This window comes from Oncorhynchus tshawytscha, linkage group LG01, assembly GCF_018296145.1.
Source record: "Oncorhynchus tshawytscha isolate Ot180627B linkage group LG01, Otsh_v2.0, whole genome shotgun sequence".
NCBI lineage: Eukaryota > Metazoa > Chordata > Actinopteri > Salmoniformes > Salmonidae > Oncorhynchus > Oncorhynchus tshawytscha.
Window position 1 is genome coordinate 60,650,406 of NC_056429.1, and position 7,238 is coordinate 60,657,643.

The 7,238-nt window shown below is 42.5% G+C and overlaps 1 long non-coding RNA gene across 1 annotated transcript; it reads left to right on the forward strand.

Annotated features, from left to right (window-relative positions):
* The first annotated feature begins 2,770 nt into the window (after positions 1–2,770).
* On the forward strand, positions 2,771–3,773 carry LOC112251041. Its single transcript, XR_002953602.2, has 3 exons — positions 2,771–3,354; positions 3,449–3,519; positions 3,617–3,773. It is a non-coding gene; the product is annotated as an uncharacterized LOC112251041 (long non-coding RNA).
* Positions 3,774–7,238: the final 3,465 nt, after the last annotated feature.

Below are 7,238 nucleotides of genomic sequence, written 5' to 3' on the forward strand. Positions count from 1 at the left end.
TCCCAGGTGGCTTGTGGCAAACTTTAAACAACACTTTTTATGGATATCTTTAAGAAATGGCTTTCTTCTTGCCACTCTTCCATAAAGGCCAGATTTGTGCAATATACGAATGATTGTTGTCCTATGGACAGAGTCTCCCACCTCAGCTGTAGATCTCTGCAGTTCATCCAGAGTGATCATGGGCCTCTTGGCTGCATCTCTGATCAGTCTTCTCCTTGTATGAGCTGAAAGTTTAGAGGGACGGCCAGGTCTTGGTAGATTTGCAGTGGTCTGATACTCCTTCCATTTCAATATTATCGCTTGCACAGTGCTCCTTGGGATGTTTAAAGCTTGGGAAATCTTTTTGTATCCAAATCCGGCTTTAAACTTCCTCACAACAGTATCTCGGACCTGCCTGGTGTGTTCCTTGTTCTTCATGATGCTCTATGCGCTTTTAACGGACCTCTGAGACTATCACAGTGCAGGTGCATTTATACGGAGACGTGATTACACACAGGTGGATTGTATTTATCATCATTAGTCATTTAGGTCAACATTGGATCATTCAGAGATCCTCACTGAACTTCTGGAGAGTATGCTGCACTGAAAGTAAAGGGGCTGAATAATTTTGCATGCCCAATTTTTCAGTTTTTGATTTGTTAAAAAAGTTTTAAATATCCAATAAATGTTGTTCCACTTCATGATTGTGTCCCACTTGTTGTTGATTCTTCACAAAAAAATACAGTTTTATATCTTTATGTTTGAAGCCTGAAATGTGGCAAAAGGTCGCAAAGTTCAAGGGGGCCGAATACTTTCGCAAGGCACTGTAGATTTCACAGGTTAAAATAATGATGAAAACAAGCTATATACATCGTCTCTCTTTTTGGTTTGAACTGGTTCAGAACTTTATTTTTCTGCTCAGAACACTGGAATTGAAAAAAAATAGTGGTTCTGTTTGGAACAGAATGATTGTAAAATCATTTCCATTCCAACCTTTGCTTACAATGCAGTACTATGCCTGTATTTGAATGCACTTACTGTAAATCGCACTGGATATGAGTTTCTGCTATATGACTAAGATATAAACGTAAACACAACAGTCAATGCAGAATTATAACTCGGTGATCAGAAAGGATCACTAAATCCTGTTGTGTACATTAGTGCACACAAGCGCGGGTGTACCACTCCCAAGATTAGATACTGGAACATTCTTGGATTACACATCACTTAAAGAAGGCTTTATGATAAACCCAGCTTAATGTGGTCTACTGATTACAGAAATAAGTCATAACCAGCCATATGAACTTGCAGCATGTCAGTAAAAACCGAAAGGTTAAGCCCTGTCACTGTATAGAGTGGACTACACACTTTGAAAAAAAAGGGTTATTTGGGGTTTCATATAGAACCTCTTGATTCTTTGGACGAGATTAAAGAAGGTTCTATATATAAACCCATTGAAGGCAGAGAACCTTGAGGATTCCATCCCTACCGCAGATTGTAGGCGAACGTAGAGTTTAGCCAACAGCAGCGAACAAAAACGAACAGTCATGTCAAACGCTGAAATAACAGCTAACGATACAGTAGCTGCTTTTATGTTTGTTTTAGCTGCTTTGCATTGCAATGTATGTCCGTATTAATGATTCTGCATGAAATCTCCTGGTCAGAAAAATGGCTAGCTGTCTCCTCCGACACGTTCCCGCTCTCATTTGTATTTTGCAACATTGTTGTCGAGGTTGGAGTTGCAAACAACAAGGTTCATACAAACCTGTGCTGTTGTGAACCAAATGCTGGGAAAAAGCAAGAGATAATAATGTGTTTAATGGAAGCATACACTCTAAGAATTGGTTAATTGGGGTTCTCTATAGAACCTTTTGGTCAAATCAAATGAATGGCCCACCAACTGCCATTCCAACATGAAAACTCAAGAGGAGGATGGTTTCAAATACCCTACCAATTAGCACGTTATTTTTCAATTTATTAAGGTAAGCATTATGTAATTCAAGTACATTAAGCCATATTCATGTGACAAACTATAGGCTAGTTCCCTCAAACTCAACTCTGGACCCCAAAGCTAGTTCCACTGCATTTGTTCATTGTTCCCTTCAAATCAGGGAATGATTTAGACCTGGAACACCAGGTGTGTGCAATTATCAGGTAGAATAGAAAACCAGCAGGCTCAGGACCTCGTAGGGTAAGAGTTGAGTTCCACTGGGCTAGATAGCTATGAGTTTGTTTCAGAGTTTGACCACTGTTTGTAAGCTACCTAGCTAACGCTAGGTTGCTAGAAAGGGAAAAGCTTTTTTTATTTAACTAGGCAAGTCAGTTAAGAACAAATTCTTATTTACAATGACGGTCTACCACAGCCAAACCCGGACAACACTGGACCAATTGTGCGCCGCCCTATGGAACTCCCAATCATGACCGGTTGTGATACAGCCTGGAATTTAACCAGGGTCTGTAGTGACGCCTCTAGCATGAAGATGCAGTGCCTTAGACCGCTGCACCACTCGGAAGCCCAAGGTTAGGTAGGCTAAGGTTACTTTTAATAAGCATCTTGGCAAGCTAGCTAAGTCTTACAAATAAACCTATATGCCAAATAGAGATAAATACCCAACCTGACATTGGCAATTAGCTAATTGTTACTTTTATTTCAGTATTTTAGTTTGTAGTCACAATCAAATGTATTTATAAAGCCCTTTTTACATCAGCCGATGTCACAAAGTGCTGTACAGAAACCTAGCCTAAAACCCCAAACAGCAAGCAATGCAGATGTAGAAGCACGGTGGCTCTGAAAAACTCCCTAGAATGGTAGGATCCAAGGAAGAAACCTAGAGAGGAACCAGGCTCTGAGGGGTGGCCATCGAACCAACTTGACACGATTGTGGGAAGAATCTGGAGTCATCATGGACCAGCATCCCTGTGGAACATTTGACCACTTGTAGAGCCCATTCACCCAAACACTGAGGCTGTTCTGAGGGCAAAAGGGGAGGGGGGAGTGCAACTCAATATTAGTAAGGTATTCCTACTGTTTGGTTTAGCATATGTTTTACTCATTGTAAGTAAGAATTGGTTCTTGACTAACTTGTCTAGTGAAATAAAGGTTAAATAAATAAAACATAAAATACTCCAGCAGCAACCCGCTGAGGAGCTGCAGGAGAAATCCATCTCAAAATCGTCTCTGTATGCTGTGCACGTGTGATAGCTGTGTTGGATACCTAAGATACATGATGACTTGTGAAAATACACACAGGACAATTTAATTCCCCTAAATGATGTACATTAACCCATGAGAGGACTATGTTTCATGGAGGCAGACTGGACTGAATGTTGCTGACCTCTGTTGAATGCGCGTGACGGGCAGTGGACTAAGAGGAGGTATGTACTGCATCTACATGATTTATAAGTCTTCGTGATTCAATAGTTAATCATTTACATGACTTTTAAAATACTACCTCTGTGTTTTGCTCAGAGTCTGGCAGGATCCCAACTATCAGAGGCAGAGGATGTGATCTTTCGGGCTGCTGCTGCTGATGACAACAGGTTGTTCTTCTACGGCATCATAATTATACGTCTGCATTTTGTCTTCCTTTCGGCAGATTAACTCCTTTTTTTGTTTGCCTTTTCTTCTTCTTCTCAGCAAGCAGCCAGGCAACAACCCATACTGTACTGTTCCATAGAGAAGTCAGCCAGAGTTGGGATCAAGATTGACGTGGGCCATCATTCAAAGAAAGAGATGCCTGCCTGGCAAACCAGTGCATATTTCCAAACTATGTATGTTTGCATTAACTGATTAATTTTTGTTTGGGTATGAATGTAATGATAATAAAATCTCAAAATGACGCTTATATTCTATTGTCCATTATTTAATTGTTCATTCTATTATATTCTTAGATGAAAATATTACGATTTATTGGCAGTAGCCCTTGCCATAATTCCCATACAGGGTTCTATATGGAACCAATTTTGGTTCATTGAAGAAGTACACTTGGTTCTGTTCACATTCATTCGTTTTGATTTCTACTGCACCCTTAGTCACTTTGTCCTGCCACCGAGTCTGGCAGGAGCCATTTGCTTTCCAAACCTTGTTTTCCTTGCAATTGTATTTTACATATTGCGAAGGGCCTGTTTTGTCTGCATGCTGGCACACCACCTCTTAAGGATCGGACGCTTTTCTTAATTTCTCGCAAAAAATGACATACCCAAATCTAACTGCCTGTAGCTCAGGATCTGAAGCAAGGATATGCATATTCTTGATACCATTTGAAAGGAAACACTTTGAGTTTGTGGAAATGTGAAATTAATGTAGGAGAATTTAACACATTAGGTCTGGTAAAAGATGATACAAAGAAAAACCTGCGTATTTAAATGTTTTACCATCAGCTTTGAAATGCAAGAGAAAGGCCATAATGTATTATTCCAGCCCAGGCACCATTTAGATTTTGGCCACTAGATGGCAGCAGTGTATGTGCAAAGTTTTTACACTGATCCAATGAACCATTGTATATATGTTCAAAATGTTGTATCAAGACTGCCCAAATGTGCCTATCTGGTTTATTAATACATTTTCAAGTTCATAATTGTGCACTCTCCTAGGTCGCAGTGGTGGGTAGTATATGGGGCTTTGGTGATAAAATGGATGGCACTGTGATAGACTGCATCCAGTTTGCTGAGTAGAGTGTTGGGGGCTATTTTGTAAATGACATCACCGAAGTCAAGGATCAGTAGGATAGTCAGTTTTACAAGGGTATGTTTGGTGGCATGAGTGAAGGAGGCTTTGTTGTGAAATAGGATACGGATTCTAGATTTAATTTTGGATTGGAGATGCTTAATGTGAGTCTGGAAGGAGAGTTTACAGTCTAACCAGACAGCTAGGTATTTGTAGTTGTCCACATATTCTAGGTCAGAACCATCCAGAGTAGTGATGCTAGATATGTCTATGTCCTGGGTAATGTTCTTGTTACTTACAACCTCATGCTAATAACATTAGCCTACGTAGCTCAACCATCCCGCAAGGGGGACACCAATCCTATAGAGTTAAACTGCATCATGATCCAAAATGCAGATGCAGATTGGACATTGGTCTAATGCTAGAGCTTGCAGTTTTCCCTGGTCAGGTCACAGGGTCAGGAGAACCTCTGGGCCTTATCTATGTCCAATGAACTCCAATCCAATAACCATCTTCATTGTACCTCTTTATTTCCCTTTCTTTCACTCACTCCCTTCACAGCATGACAGTGCCTGCAGTGTGCCCTCTGTCCCCAAAAGCTCACTGACACTGATGCACAAATAAAATACAAATTGCCTGAGAACAGGACTGTCAATCTCAATAGATGGAATGCCAGACACTGAGTACTAAATATTATTACGTATTCTAACAATTTACTACATATAATCCTGACAATATGCCCCCCCCAACCATCTCAGGGATATTTTGGTTAATGATGAATAATGCATGAATATCTACCTCCCTCTGGCTTCTAATGCAGCCTCTTATTGGCTTTGGCAGAGCGCCATTCACGCCTCTGTCTGTCTGGGCTCCAACCCTCACAGACTCAAGCCCCCACCCCCCAATCAAAGCTGATTTCCCTAACAAAAGCGAATCAGCCAGAACCATCACCAAAACAATCACATAACTGAAGCAGCTTTTACGTTAAAAATACATATTTTGGGGTTGAGAAAAAAGCACATTTTGCTTATTGACTATTTTCGTATGTTGTTAGTTGTGTACTGTCAACCTTTTGATCATTTTGGTGTTTGCTTCTCACTCTTTCAGTTTTTCTGTTACGTGGTCCACAAGCACAAGAGAAGAGAAGACAGAGATAGAGAGAGGGATGGAGAGAGAGAGAGGACAGCAGCCCTGGTGACAAGAAAGTTGCCGGGTCATTAACAAGGGGCAGGGGGCCTGGACGTACAGATGAGAGAGGGAGAGAGAGGAGGACAGTGTGACAATCCCCCCCCCCTGAGGGAAAGCGGTGGGACGTGGATGAGGGGGAGGGGGGCAGGTGGGGTGCAGAGGAGAACAGAGGGGGGCTGCAGTTATAAAGAGTAAAGACAGAGTGTTATCTGAAACAGCAAATCCCCCCTGGCTGCAGGGATCTGTGGTGGAGGAAATCAATAGATACTCACTGAACACACTGCCATAACCTTGTCAGACCTGAGCAAGGGTACACCAGCTACAGACAGCCAGGGAGAGGGAGAGGGGGAGGGAGGGGAAGGGACAGATAGAGTGGTACAGAGGGAAGATATGGAGAGAAAAGAAGAGAGAAAGTGGGGGGGGCAAGGAGGAAGAGGATTTGAGAGGGGTAACGAGGGAGAGGCCAAAAGTGAGAAATAGAGAGAGAGAGAGAAAGAGAGATCAGAGTCATGGTGTCATGTGGCTGCCCTCAGCAGCTTAGAGTGAGTGACCAGTAATAGCAATGTGTGTGTGTGTGTGTGTGTGTGTGTGTGTGTGTGTGTGTGTGTGTGTGTGTGTGTGTGTGTGTGTGTGTGTGTGTGTGTGTGTGTGTGTGTGTGTGTCTGTGTGTCTGTGTGTCTGTGTGTCTGTGTGTGTGTGTGTGTGCGCGCATGTGTGTGGTAATGCCATGGCCTTGCGGTGCTTCTAAAAGCTGTCCACAACCGGCTCATGGCGGTGAACCCTCAGATTAGAGAACAGATCATCACCGGGCCCTCAGTGACCAAACTCTGGACACACACACTGGGTCAGCCAGGAATACGGAAAAACAGTCCTATAACACCACTAATTAACCATCTTGGTTTTTAGTGTGTAGAGATACTAAACATGGCCATGGCCTAGTGGATGAGATGGTGCCAGGCCAGTGATTTGAGTCGTCAGTATGGAGGTGGAACAAGGTCAGGGAATGAAGGGGGTCTACAGTAAAAGGGACAGCTGCCCTTTGTCACTCACACACACATAAACACTGTCCTGCATGGGTACATGTTTTGGTGCCTCCCCCGCCCCGTGCCAGCCACATCAATTCCGAGCCCCATCTGATATCCGACATAAGGACAGATTTTTCTCTGCAACCCGACCCACCCACATACTGTATAATTGTTCCGAGAGCCAATCCGTGACCCTAAAAGTCTATTCCCATTCCCTGCTTGAATTGATTTATCTGAGTGTTTATTCAGAATTTGGATAAAAGGAAACCCTTCCATGAATTCAGAATGAAAGGTGTTTCTTCTTTCTTTTCATTTCTCCTGTTACGCCATTTTCAGCTCAGCTAGGAGTCAGGGACAATAAGCTAGGCATGTTTCAGCAC